This window comes from Enoplosus armatus, chromosome 5 (genome assembly GCF_043641665.1).
Source record: "Enoplosus armatus isolate fEnoArm2 chromosome 5, fEnoArm2.hap1, whole genome shotgun sequence".
Taxonomy (NCBI): Eukaryota; Metazoa; Chordata; class Actinopteri; order Centrarchiformes; family Enoplosidae; genus Enoplosus; species Enoplosus armatus.
In genome coordinates, this window is record NC_092184.1 from 10,899,162 (window position 1) to 10,914,481 (window position 15,320).

Genomic DNA, 15,320 nt, shown 5'->3' on the forward strand with positions numbered 1-15,320 from the left:
GCGGAAAAGAGACAGAAGTGTTGAAATATCTTTTATGACTCACGGCACTACAACAAAAATAAACAGAAGAGGAGGAGATTTGTTTCGCAAGTTTGGTTTTGCATTTTTTTTTCTTCTTTTCCCATCAGTGTTGCTTTGAGGCAGAGTGTGATTTCAGAAAGCCACATGTGACTGGGGCTGTGCTGGGGAAGGAGTGGCAGTAGAGGACATGTATATAAGATCCAAAACTGAGTGAATAGAAGTCTGTATTTCAGTGTCTTCAGTGCTTCTCTCTTTCTGTATTTCTCTATTCTCCTGGATTACATTAGAACTGAACAGAAACGACAAGAAAAAACGACTTATTTGGTTAAACTCGTCTGTATTTACATCTGTCAAGACACTGTAGGTGGGTGAGAAACTGTTTGGGAATAGTATGAAGGGGAAAAACATCAATGCTCGGCTGAAAGATTTCTTTGAGTGTGTTACGGCAATAATAATGGATGTCTGATGTGACAGTGCATGTGCAATTTCAATTTCAGAGAAAGGGCCTAGAGAGAAGAGCTGCATGTTACCAGTTTACAAGCTGTTTCTGCATGATTTAGATATTTCAGTGACTATTTTCTGAAGAGGAATGCACAGAAAGCCTGCCTTAGCTATTTTACAGCATGTGTAACCGCCGAAAGCAGCGTGTTCTTGAGGAAACTGGGCTTGCAGGTACCACTGATCTCTATATTGTTATACATATGCTGTCCTGTCTCCACATTTTGCTACTATGCATCAGGTCTGCAATACAAGGAGAAAAGTAAATTCAACTTTTACATATGCAGTATATATATATAACAGGTCCCATAAGGGGAGAATTAAACAGAAGATAGAACAGTTAACTTTGTAAAAACAGCCTGTTGTATTCATGTCAAAATTAGTTTAATTACAAGTGTTTCTTTGATTTAGTTTGGTTAAGTACAATCCTATAACGCTGGAAATTAGCAGCTATGTATTTAACAACCCCTTGATCTGCATCCCTGTGGAAATTTGAACAATAAATGATTATGTCTAGAGGCTGCTGACTCTGTGTGTGTGTGTGTGTGTGTGTGTGTGTGTGTGTGTGTGTGTGTGTGTGTGTGTGTGTGTGTGTGTGTGTGTGTGTGTGTGTGTGTGTGTGTGGGAGAGAAGAAGCCTGGGCGGACAAACAGCAATGTGAAGGAAGGTTGCTAGAAGGTTGAATAAGAGTCTTTAGTGGAAAGAAAAAAAAAAGTGGTGTAAAGAGATGACTAATTCTGCGTGGGAGGTCAGCCTGTCCCTGATCATCCGGCCAAGAGCCACCCCAGCACAGGGCTGTCACAAAGTCACCTTCCTCCTCAATCCACTCTGTCCTGCCGTGGATTGTCAGCGTTTTCCTCTCATGCTGGGATCTGCCGTTTCTTATTAATTAATCTAGTCCTTTCATACTCAGGCTAGTGGGAAGGGACTAAGTGGAAAAAAAACTTGAAGGGTTATTGATATTCATTTGTTGCTTCACTTGAAGGTTTTTATGTCTTTTAATAATACTGCGAGGGCCATTCAAATTAATTTAAAACTTGAGAGAAGTTGAAGTCTCTTTTACTAAATTCTTGAGTGTCTTTTTGTGACTAACACTAGCCCTTGGCAATCAAGTCATGATAAATTAAAGGTGCAATCTGTGTTATTTTACTGACCCTTTACACAAACTACCAATAATCAGTAGGATGTTCCTGATTAACTCTAGTGAGATTGTCAAACAAGCAGGAGCAGCCACACTCTGAATTGCTGAACTACCCCTGTGGTTTATTCCTTTTATTATATCCAAAACCAAGTGAACATCAGTTCCAAAATACTGTAAAGGACGATACAGCATTTCCATCTCCATCCCGCTAATGTACCAGTATCTCATGATTAGTTCCTGGATGTCTGTGAAAATGCATACTGAGCCTTTGTAATTGATGAGATGCATTGATTTAGTCTAATTTCCTCTTGGGAGCAGCGGCCCCTGTATCATTGTAAAAAATCTGGAACAACTACCAGCCGTTAGAAATGAATTTGGTAAAAGCAGAGAGGACGTATGAGTCACTTGAGAGTGATGGACTCAGCTTACCATCTCACGTGGCTGTGTTAGCTAATTGTTACTGGTTCGTACTGGTTATTTAGCACAGTATCTAGGAGTAGGCTCTCAAGAAGCTTCAGTAGCCCTTAATCGCATTTATTGTGATATTATTTATCATTTCAGAACAAAACCAACGACAAAAATCTATTAAACAGTTCATTGAACATTTACTAATGTTTAATTAAACAGCCATTATTTGATCACCTGCTCAACAGCAGGTAATGTTTCAAAATGTATGCGTAAGCAAACCTTTTCTTGACTTGATTGAAATTAAACATTTAATGTCGTTACTATTGATGCACTACTCTGTTATGAATTATTAGGATATAAGCCGTAAATCAAAGATTTGATGTATTAATAGTTTATTATGAAGTCACCATGAGCTCATTGTTTACTCAGGACTCATTAACATTTCTTTTTAAAAGACAGTGCTGTAACAGATTTAACAAGCACTCTTTTGACTCAGCATTGAACTGTCCCAGTGGTGAATGTGATAGTTAATGCGATTCTTGTTTTCTCTCTCTTCTCAGTTCGAGAAGAGGAGAGAGACCTCACAACTTCAGTACTTAAAGATTTTCTCTTATTCTGATGAACTTGGATGCCTATCAACAACTGAAGACACATTGTTAAATGGAGTCTCAAGTGTTACTGGATAAGGTCAGTTTGTGTAAATGCCACGGCATAAAAGTTTATACTGTGAAGTAGTAATACAATTGTGCCTGTGCTTATGTCTGATTATAAACCTCTGCACAAAAAAAGATGAACCAGTTGAACCATGTTTATGTTGTTTTCAGGGACAGATGAGATGTATGGTGGCTCAAATGCCGCAGCCGTTTACTTAAGATGTGAAATTAACTCTTCAGCCTGAGACCTCCTTATCTTTACAGAATGTTCTTTGTTCTATGAAATCCTGGGGCTAAAAATATTAACCCCTCGAGGAGCATGTAATAAGTGGAACACTTACCTTTCTGAAAAGTACCTGGCCACTTGAGAACAAAAACAAAGATGTGTTTATTGAGTCCCATATCATGCCATTCACTTACATCATTTCTCCCACTTGTTTTTTTTTCACTGAACGTACAGCTTGAACCTTTCAAGTTTGTTTCACTTTTTTTTGTGTGTTCTTTCAACATCTATACACAGACATGGGCTTTGCTGCACATGTTATTTCTTCCACTGTATCTTTATACCTCGGCATTTACCTCTTCTAATCTTGTGTTAAGACTGCCGAAGAAGTAAGAGACAAACATTAAAACTTTACCAAGTCATCCATGAATATTAAAATCAGGTTGATTATAACCAGCAGTGCCAATTTCATGATCTGAGTCTTGGTCTGTAGGGTCCAGCAGGTAGAGTCTCACAGTGTAGAGACAACAGCCACTCATCTATAGAAGGACCCTCACCCAGAGGATGGCAACTGCACCCTAGGTTTCGATATGTCTGTTGATCAATTTAATTAAATCTTTAAACCAGTCCGTGTTGGCCAGGCTACTGTAGTGTTCTTGAGCAAGACATTGAATCCCTGCCATGTCCAAGGTCACTGCTGACCCTCAGCTTTCACTTCATTGTTAAAAAGCAGTTCATTATTACTGACAAAGATTCACAGTCTCGTGTGCTCATGATTAATTAATTTATTGATAGGAAATAATACATTACATTGGTGTAATTTAAACATGCATACCACTGGAAGGGAAAATTAGTTGAGGAATTATTAAAGCCAAAAACTTTTGTGAGAAAATAAAACTGATTAACTCAACATATTGCTAAAAAGAGCAAATATCAGGATTCACAGCAGGTTCATGATGTTCCCTGAGCTCTTTTCCTGGCAGAAGTGGATCAGTTTTCATCAGGACTGGACAGGTAGCCTCTGCCTGACACTGGCTTTCAAAACCAGACTTTCATCTACATGTCAAGGAGTTTTCCCTCCTTCAGGATATGGGGATACTGCAATATTCCCTCTCAAAGCTACAGCAGAGAACATCTTTGACGGATGTCAGGATTTCTACTTCTGTGTGCGTGATTGTGGTCACAGAGTTCAGTTACATATATACAGTACATGCATATATGCAGCCAGGCTATTTAGTTTGACTTGTTGTGTATTGTACTTCATAAATCTCTTACCACCAGCTTTCGGGTCAGTCTTTTGTTTTACTTACTTTTTCTGGATCAGTTGAATGACATAAATGATACACTCCACATGAAGTAAAATATCTTCTAGTCAATTACATTCTTTCTGTGATTCAAACTAAACTCCTTTGGTAACTTTCCCTCTCTTGCTAATGCTGAAATGTCTTGTGTGTCTTTTTCAACGGCTCTTTTTGCACCACTCGGGCTCGGATGTGTGTTTTGCCCCCTAGCGACCATGGCTGTAGACTGTTACCAGTGGTGCTGTTGCTACAGTAACAATCTAATGCCACGGTCACCATGGAGACAGCGGGAGAAATATGATTGGATGTGGTAACAACTGACGTCCTCGGTGGTTTGATGATGTTGGTGATGCAGCCTTCAGTAGTGCTGGGCTCCGAAAGGAAACTTCATACAGTACAGCAGCATCATCCCACTCATCTTAACTCTTACAGTCACAAAGGTGAATTTTATCACACAGAGCAGAGGTTTGCCAGACGTCAGTAGCCATGACTGTAGACTGTTACTGTACTTTGGAGGAGTTTTTTAGCAGTAAGCAGTCTAGAGCCAAGGTATTGAAGCACTGACTAATAGAACAGAGCAGTAGCATAGAATAAAATCAGACTGCAGAGAGAGAAAGAAAGCACACAAGCTGGTAGCAGCATGCAGAGGGAAAGATGGGGAGTGCAGAGTGAGAGAGACACCATGATGCTGCCCTTTGTTCAACAATTACATGTCATCTATAATTGCATTACATAAACAAATCAAGGTGTGAAGTGCAAAGGAAAAGGAGCTCTTTACTGCTTTTTACAGTCGCCTGCAATCCCATCTCTGTGGCACACTACACAGCCATTAGTCAAATCAAATCATACACTATGACACAGTGCTCACAGTAACACACATAATAGCCTTTCCTGCTAGAGGCCTTGGGCCATGTGTGGCCAGACTGGTGGTTATGTAGCCCACTTGTTGTGTTTGTAGTATTGATTTCCATGCCGATTATCTATGAGTCAGACACAGGATATGGATGGACGGGAGCACAGGGTGGATTGGTGGCTTATGCAAGCTCAACTCTCGGACTGACGTCAGCAGTCAGGAAATTTGAGTGATCACAAGCACTCACCTGATGTTTATATACTGGCTGTTTGAAGCCGTGCAAAGTGGTTGACGGTGGTGATTTGTGTGTTTTCGTGTCAACAGTTTTTCTTCTGAAGGAATCTAGAAAGGTGGGGAAGCAAAGGAAGGAGCACTGTGAGTGGGCAAGTAGCAAAAGTTGCTGCTAAAGTGTCACCAGAGGTTACTGCTGACTTAGACTTGTTCCTATGTCATATATTTGTCGTTACATAGCCCTTTACTTCCATTAGTACTAACAATAGTAAGAGTTATCTAAGTATAGCTCTAACCCATAGGAAATGTTTAAAAAAAAAATCCCATCTTTGTGATTCAAATTCATTAAAAGTACACCCATGTGTTCTGTGACGAAGTATCAGGACTCTGTCACTGTCCATGGTCCTGAAGACAAACACTGCTGCTGCATGAGCCGTAAATATCTCTAGAGAGGCGCCTCTCTATTTGTAAGAGACATACACATGTTAGGCAGATGTCGGAAAGTTTCAAACGTTGCTGCTGTTAAACTACCGAACTGATCAGAATCGTGCGTGGAGGACAGAGTAACGGATCTACAGGGCCATGCTAATACAAATGTACTATAACATTTTGAAACATCTGTAATATTTTTTTTAAATTTATTTTCGGATGGATAACTGACTTTATGGACACAAGTCAGCTAAACCTACTTGTCAGTACTTGTGTATGAGGAACCTGCAGCTTCATAGTTTGTCTCAACGTTGTTTAAATTCAGCCCCTGGACCCCGTTCAGCACCGTGGACAGCGCCACGCAGCCTCAGCTGCTTATTCCAGCTCTTTGAAAAAGATCTTCGAAAGAGTATCGCTGATCATTTGTATGCCTGGTGTTGTTTCCACTGCTCTGTCAAGTCGTTTAAAGCCTATGTGCATATGCCCCGCGCGGCCGGACATTACGGAGAGAGGACAGTGGGAGATATTTACTATTATTGAACCACGCTCATTGTAATTCTGGTCATAGCCCCCTCCAGGAGTTACAGTGGGGGGTTTTCATCAGACCCCCAGGTCTTCCCACCCCCTCACCTCCCTCATCTCTCCACCTAGTATAGAAATACATCGCAATGCAGGTTGTAGACGTATATAAGCGACTGGCACTGTGTCTTTAAAGCCCTCTGGTGGGTGATTGGGAGTCGTCTGCATGTGCGCAGGAATGACGCAAAATTGACTTCATCTCAACAACGCGTCACGATGTCATTTCAACATGGGGGGGGGCTGCCGAACTCGGGAGAGGATCTCTGCCTGCCAAAGTGAGGAATAATAGGTCACTTTATTCAAAGTAGGTCTCCCCACTGGCGGTGCCTGTTACACTCACATCGTTGGACTGATGGATTCATACCTTACGCTTGATTCTGTGCTATGCTTGTGTTTTATATTATGGTTCAGCTTAACCCTAACAAGCAACACATGAGTACATGTTGTCCTATACCACCTTGAGTACACACGCACATGCACACACACACACACACACACCAGTCTTGGCTGTGTTAGGCATCAATAAGTCCAAGAAGCAGCCCGTTAGGACACGTCCCACATAGGGTGACTGATACCCTTGAAGAAAAACAAAGAAAACAGAAATCAACCGCATGTCGTGATTCGTTTACTATCTGCGGGGATGCAGCCTGGTTAACATGCAGTCAGCGCAGCCTACACCCTACAAGACATGCTCTCCTTTTTTCACAGTTGTCACTGCCCATGTGCGCCAAAGTGACTCACACTGCAGTAACTTCCAGCCTCTGTAATCTACCGTACATTCACGAAACGGCACGCAGAGGAAAATTGGGTGACGGTGACAGAGTGAGCTTACACTGATTTTAACAAGCGCGTCGTTGTTGTAATTTCTTTGCTGCACGTGGGTCGGGACAGCTATTGTAATCATTCAGAATTTTGTAGAAGACAAAAATCGCAACAATGAAAAGGAAAACTTACCTCTTGGTCTTCACCGGTGGCTGAGATTTCTTCAGTTTACGACTTGATCAAACTATAAAGAAAGCATAGTTTTACCGTTTCCCACCTCGTCAAATTATAACTTGGAGGCGGCAAATTTGTTCGTGTGTGATCCTATCTTTGTCCTATCTAAGCTCATCGACAGCACTGGTGCGTCATTTTCGACAAAAAGTAGCCCGAATTGTGATTGATTGCTCAGTCTCGCCTCGCGCTCTTGCACCCTCGGTATCTCATGAAATTCAGCGGGCTGTCCCGGTGATCTGCTCTTATAGACATCCCGTAGTACTAGTAATGGAGATGGGAGGGGACACTCATTCATTCAGAAGCATCACCTACATGGACGATGTACGTGGACTCTTACGTCATCGAGGAAATTTAGTCAACAGGAGGACGCTCAGGGTTCCGCGAGGGTGGGGGGGTGAGAAGGAAGCATGACAGGGGGTGAGGGAGGGAGTGTGTAGGGGTGGTGGGGACAATCTTTGGCTTTTTATCGGGTACAGTAATGCTGCCTCATAGCCCTGCTTGTATTTGTTGAGCACGTTTCAGGCTAGTGGATTAATTGTACCCCAGGAAATTGCTTTAGAGGTGTACAAGCCTGGGTGTCAAAGTGAGGCGTGAGCACACAGGAAGAAAAAGTTAACTTAAAACATTAGTCACCTGGACCCTCCTGTTGTTGGCTTATTCAACTACTTGTGTGAACTGACTTGTATGTGTAAGCCTGCATGTTTGTGCTAAGTAGATGATCAGTAATTCACTTCCTTCTTCGAACCTGTTGGAATACGTGCAATCCTCTTTTCACCAGACAATAATTACAAGGATCAAACGGATCTTTGTCATTCCTGGATTGTCCCTGGGAGGCACCACGGAGCTGTGAGACTCCACTGTATCTGCTCCATCTTGCCCTTACAGGGGTGGTCCAGCGATTCAGTGTGACACTTTTATAAAGGTGGAAGTTTTTGAAAAACAGATTTATAAAATAATGGTCACAATCAAAGCAGCAGAGGCTGAGATAGCCTGACTTTCGGCTTTGACCCCAAATCAAGCCCCCACAACCCTGGATCATACATTCCCCATAATGTAACTTGATAGCTTCTTGATAGCTTCTTTCATTAGACCCTCATTGAAACCTCACACACCCAGATTGTAACACAAGCTTTCTGTTAAAGATTTGAAGCCTCTGGCTCTCTCAGACTTTAGAAAGCTCCTCCAGAGCCACAGAGGACATTATAAAAGTAATAGTGTGCTACGGACATGATGAGCAAACTGATCTTCATGTGTAAAATTGGACCAGTGCCCCTTTAAAATTCTGATGTATGTGAGAAGCAGTGGGGAACAAATACTAAATCAAATGTGTATTGATTTTGTCTTTAGGCCAACAGATGATCAGCTCAACATCAGTCAAAAACATTTTCTCATGCTCTTTGGAGACATTTTGGTTGGATGTTTAGGTGATACAGGGAAAAGAAGGGCCTAAACGTTGTTAAATGGACTAAGTGGAGATCTTATTTTGTCAACTTTTGGACCTTGACTTGAGATGACTTTTCTTAACTGTTTGACTGATTTTTAGGCGAAACAGTTCTTGGTATTTTCAAATTTGTTCTCAACAGACCTTTCTCACAGCAGCCATGTTGGCTTGTCATAGCAGGAAAAGCACAGGTGTAACTCACATGTGTACCAGTAAACCAACAGTGGCTTATCAATGCCTTATTAATGTAATCACTCACACCTGTGTTTAATAGGTGCCAGTGAACAGCAGCAGAAATACAAGAGAAAAGAGATTATCTGTTTTGGGATTACTCATGATTAAGTCAGAACTTAGAATTCACCAGAAACATGAAGTTCAATAGTTTATGAGTTAATGGAAAAATATGACATGGAAAACAATTCAGGGCTGCCAGAAGCAGACAATGCTGGATAACGATTCAGCAAATAGAAACACATGAAGGAAAACTTTCAGCCACTTTCAGCAAACAACACTCAAACCATTAATTACACTTTTCTTTCACCTGCACGATTCTGGTGAAAGTATTAGACAGAATGCACACACAGAAAATGTGTGTTTATCTTTATGTGGTGTGACAAAGTTTTTAAAAAGTCATTTAAATCAGTGGTTTATTTAGGGGTCACCAGATACCTCTGTTACACAAAATAATGTATTTTTCTGGTTGTAACCCCAACTTTCCCCTATTCAGGCCCTTAACAATCTTTCCAAAAAAGCAATCCGAGAAGGAAAAATGTGCTCGCAGTTCATGGAAATAACCTTTTGATAAGGCCACAAGCCAAAAAGGGTGAAAAGCACTGATTTAAATAATCCAAATCATTTCATCCCTCTTGAGTTGAAAACCGTGTCTAAAATTAAAGTTGCAGCAGTTGTTAGTTAGTGTTAGTTTTCTACAAAAGCATCATGTCTTTTCAGAACAGACATTTAAACATAAACTGAACTTCCTGAAACTTGTTTTATTGTAGATGTGTGTAGGAGGCGTGCAGGAGTTAATGACAGCAACAAGGTAAGCATCCGTTACACTAATAATAACTTGAAAAGGTGTAAACAGTATATGATTATATAATGATCTCTGATAATGCATTTTCTCAACATGTTTCTATCTTTGCAACATCTTCCTTTTCTCCGCTTCTCTCACATACTTCTCTCCTTTTCATAGGTGGTGTTCTTTCATTGGCTGCTGATGGCGGCTTTTACGTGTGTGTGTGTGTGTGTGTGTGTGTGTGTGTGTGTGTGTGTGTGTGTGTGTGTGTGTGTGTGTGCAAGTGAGAAAACTGCAGTTAGCAGAAGAGGGAGGGAGCGACAGTGATGATTCACTTGTTTAGTGTAAGCAGGAGAGCGACAAAGAGGAGGTGAATATCTATGGGATGAAGAAGTTACACAGGATGGGCTGATGAACAAACACTATATACAGGCATTATGCCAAGAGGGACATTACGTGAGACAAGCGGTTGTGGGGTTGACAGAAAAGTGCTTGCCATGGGAACGCTACAGTGTGTGACTCACAGGAAGTGTTTCCAGGGCAGCTGTCTCTTCACCTGAGTTAAACGGATTCTTTTGTGTTCAGGATATCCATAGGCTAGACAAAATAACAGGAACCCCTTACACTATAGCAAAAACCCAAAGCAACAACACAACAAACATTTGTGCTGAAATAGTCTGAAATTGAACATTATGAGCGCATGTGAACATGTGAACGTTGTGCAGTACTTGCAGCTGTTGATGTACTACACTGTGTTCTGTGGTGTTCCTGTTAATTCGCTGACTTTAATGAGTTTACTACAAGTAGTTAAATTTCTAGACTTTGTCGTGCTTCTCCTCACTGGTTCCCAAAGGCAAGTCCCCTCCCAATTCTGATACTTCAACTCTGCCAATACCGAGTACCAATCTGCTCCCAGTGCTGTCTTTTCCCCAAATTCAAAACCTGTGTACCACACTGCATAATTAGAATGTTTTATATGTAAGGAAACTTTGGGGCAGGAAGTGCTGTGGCACTAAAATTGAGTTAGCGACCCACCATGACTGACTGAACGGACCTTAAAGCGGAATGACATATGACAATAATGACAATGACAAAGAAAATGTAGGCTATTTAATGTGGTCATGTCATGCCCAATATCTAATTTGCTTAATCAGGTCAGTGTTGGCACTAATACTGATGCAATAGTCCGCAAAATCACCTATTTACTATTAGAATTAGACAGTTTTTCAATAACTTTTTCAAAGAATTGCTGTATTCCCATAAGCAGTTTACCAAAAACTTGCTTACTCATTTAGTGAATGCGATCGAAGATCCCACTAATGATTTAATGATATTAATAATTTAGTTGTGGAAGCCACCCCTTCACCTACACATCTCCTCCACATAGGCTACTCATTAAATCCTGAGGCACAAGTCTTTAAGAGGTCCAGAAAGTCATCTCTAGAAGAGAGACTTCGTGATGAGTTATACAAGCTAATGAGCCAAACATTAATAAGTCATATAGAATCAAAGGTAGCGTTGGTCAGTACTCTTACTCACACAAATATCAGAACCAGCCATCAATGTTCTCAGAGCGGTGTCATGAATTAAGTATGAAGAAGTAATACGTCACTGGGAGTGAAAATCTCAAGTGCACCTCATGTTCTTATGCTCATTTCGCCCCCCTCTGCCCCCCATTTTCACCCCAAGGCTGTATTTCACAAGTCTTCGCTTCAGATTCCCTCTTTTCTTACATTGTACAGGAGTATCATCTCCAGCTACCCCCCCCCCCCCCCCCCCCCACAACACACACACACACACACACACACACACACACACACACACACACACCCCTGATTTAACTTCTTCCCCAGAAGACAAAAATCTGCTCTCCAATGCAGCAGTTGCATGTGTCAGAGAGAGAAAAAGACAAAGAGACAGATAGCTGGAGAAAGAAGCAGGAGGGATGGACTGTGAGGACGTCACATTGATGTCCAGGGAAAGTCTGTACACACTGTCTGATCCCTTGTGCAAGTGATCCCCTCCTTCCCCACTACTGTACCATCTTTTAATTCTGTTAAAAGATGGTACAGTAGCTATTTCCTATTTCCTCATCTCTTCCCATCTGGCCTGTATCTGTTCGTTTCTCTGTGTGCTGGTTACATGAGCATCATTTTTTGCTGGTAGAAAGAATGGGAGAAAGACCCAACCGGGCTCAGCATTCACCTGCAGAGTGCAGCTCCTGCCCCACCTCCCCTCCTCTCCCCTCTCTCTCCCTCTCTCTCTCTCTCTCTCACACACACCACTAATCAGTATTCTGCTTTACCACTCTTCCTCTTCCTGCCCCCCCCCCCTTTTTTTCTTCCTCTTTCCTTCCCACTCTCACTCTCTCTCCTCCTTTCCTCCTCTACGTCCCTCATTCTACCACAGCTGCATAGTTTTACATGCACTGAGGCGCAACATTGACAATGATTCAGCCTGGTTTCCAATCTGCAGCTTGTTAGAACTGAGGGCCTGGAGCCATTTTAACAGTGGTGCTACAGCAGCATTGTCAAAATAGAGAATTACCCCTTGCCCAGTGCGACAATAAAGCAAAGCAATGAGGGTATTCTCCCCAGTATCTGCTGTTTCACATGCTCATTCCTCTGAATTATGGCATACGTATTGCGATGCATATGTATTTGGCTGTCATGCATATTTATTTGGGGGCTCATTTGGTTACAGCATCCCTTTCACTTACATTGACATAGAACCCCTCACTTCATTCTAACATCACCACTGCTCATGAATCTTTCATCACACACACCCCTCCTCCTCCTCCTCCTCCTCCTCCTCCTCCTCCTCCTCCTCCTCAGCTCTCCCTCACCACCTCCCCTTGGAAAGCCAGTGTTAGTGGGTGAGAATTAATTAAACAGGATCACCCGAAGGCAGTTTGATTCCACCAGACGTGACTGTTCATTCACCGGTACAGGTGTGTGCTCTGTAGAAGAGAGAAAAAAAAATGTCTTTGTAGCTCATCCAAATGTGCCGTCCTCTCAGCTAGTGCATCATGAAATGCCTGATGTTCACTCATTTTTCTTTTAAGGCAGATGCAGCGTGTAAAGTTGATGCTGTTCTGCCTTGTGCGCATGGATCCATATGTTCATCACCGATCGTTTTAAGGCAGAGGGCCATTTGGTTGGGTTATAGACCTGGAGTCTTCCACTGACTCACAAAGTCGTCAGTCTGACTCAGCTGATCACGATTCTTTCAGCCAAAGAGTTACTTGCACGGCAGCACACTCAGTAGCAAATTTCAGTAGCCTACAGCTGTTGTCCTTACTTTCATACCTACCATTCATTAGAAACTCTCATTTTTCATTCATGTAAATATTTTAGATTGTCTGCGGTATGTTGTGTGAATGCACACTGTAGGTTACAAGGATGTGATGGGAAGTGAGAACTGGGGCATCAGGGAAATACAGCAGTCGTTGATGTGAACCTATTCTCTAAGGGACAGAGAAGAAGAAGAAGAAGAAGAAGAAGAAGAAGAAGAAGAAGAAGAAGCGAGGAGAAAGCGAGGGTGAGCTCTGAATAAAACCCAGAAACCCTGCATGATGGGTCCCAATGAAATAACTGCCATGAAAATTTCCAGGCACCCAAATTCTCTTTAGTAGCTTGTCTTGAAAAATCAACATACTTTATTTCTTATATCTGTCTGCCTTTTCTTATGAAACTTTCTCACAGTCCCCAGACTCTTTCTGTTCCTCTTCTGTATAGCTCCCACTGAGATGTTGCCTTGAATATGGATATGTACGGGCCCCCTGCTGGTTATAAACACATATTGCATGCTGGAGCTCATATGAATGATATTAAACTGCATTCGTCATTCTGTCTCTCAGGAATACATTAAAAATGTATCAGACGGAGCGTACAATAGCAGCAGGTTTAACACATACAGTATGCTTGTTAATCCTGATCCCGGTGTTTGTCCTGGTGTCAGACGGTAACTTAACACATCTTTTCTCTTTAACTGTTCAATTTACTCACATGGAGCACCGTGACACCTTAGCTATTCCACTCTGGCCTCCACACCCCAGTCTTCCTCTCCCTATCCATCCTTCCCTGAGCTGTCCACACACACCGCACATGACTCATCCAGATGACTCACCCCCACCTCACCCCCCTCCCCCACACGCTCACACATCTTTGTATTATCTCCCCTGGCTAACCTTGACAGAGAAACACAGAAAGGTGCTGGCATTGTAAGACGTAGCTGGAGATCTGCTGCTTCATACCACCTCCGTGTTTTACATAAGTTCCCCATGGACCAGGCCCAAAAATATTAGCATTTTTATAAATGTATCCGCAAACATCACCCCTTTAAAAATATCTTGTGTTGTCAAATATACTTTGTGACCAACAGCTAACATGACACAGTGTGAATCCTTTTACTGAACCAATATGTTCACATAGAAAGTGTTTTTTTTGTCCATTGACGCATGACTACGCTTCCATTGCAACGTCCTACATATATATTGAGGAGGACAAATGCCAAATGATTTCAGCAACACAGACTATTCTGTCCTCAAAAATCTAACCTTTTTGTGAGATGATTCAGACCTTTAATAGCAGTGCGCAAACCAGCAATCATTCTAGCAGAGTAGAATAAGGTGCTATTAAATGTCATTACCAGGTGTCAATTGTTCCGAGTGGTTACTGTTTCATTGACTTTAAGCGTGGTCCCTTTGGGCGTCTGTGGCCAATATTCAGTGCTCACCACAAATAAAATCTGAGTACTTTTGAACTACGTGTCTCAAAAACTGAAACATATTTTCCATGTAGTGAATGTTACTGTAATGCTTGATTTCTTGTCATTTATATTGCCAGCAGACAAAGGTTATCTCTGCTAGTTTGCATATTTTACATGGCATTTAGTTTATTCAGAATTGTTCTTCATTTCAGAAAACAAGCAATTTAGTACACTGAGTGATCTACTTATATCTCCAGTTTACTGTGGAATGTCTTCAAAACTCTCAGGATACTAAATTCTTTGAATGAGGCATTTTCTTGTAATAATGACGTAGCTTTTGTGTTTTACACTGAAACTGCACTAAACTAACTTTATGACTGGTTGCTTATGAAGAGCCATTGATGTAACCTCTTTATTTCTCCATGTTTAGAGATCAAGCCACCAATAGATGTCAGTGTTGGTCCGACAAAACTTTACTGGCAGCTCCACGTTATGTATGTTTTAATACATCCCTGTCGAACAAATGTTGCAATAAGCACACAGAGAACACATAAACCTATTTAGATGAGTTATTCAGCTTCTCAGCCCTCTCTTCAGGAGACCCAGGCCATGAGTCTTGCTTCTTCTCCATGACTTACAAAGCTTAATTTGCTCTTTTTGCTCTGCTTGGAGATAAAGATTTAATAAATGGAGGCTATTGACTTTCTGCTTTCATCTGTTCCAAACAACCTGGCCTCTGCCGATTCACATCTATTATTCAGTAATACTGTATGTTCCTCTATGAACATCTGCAACCTGATGTATGGATGCATCTTGCA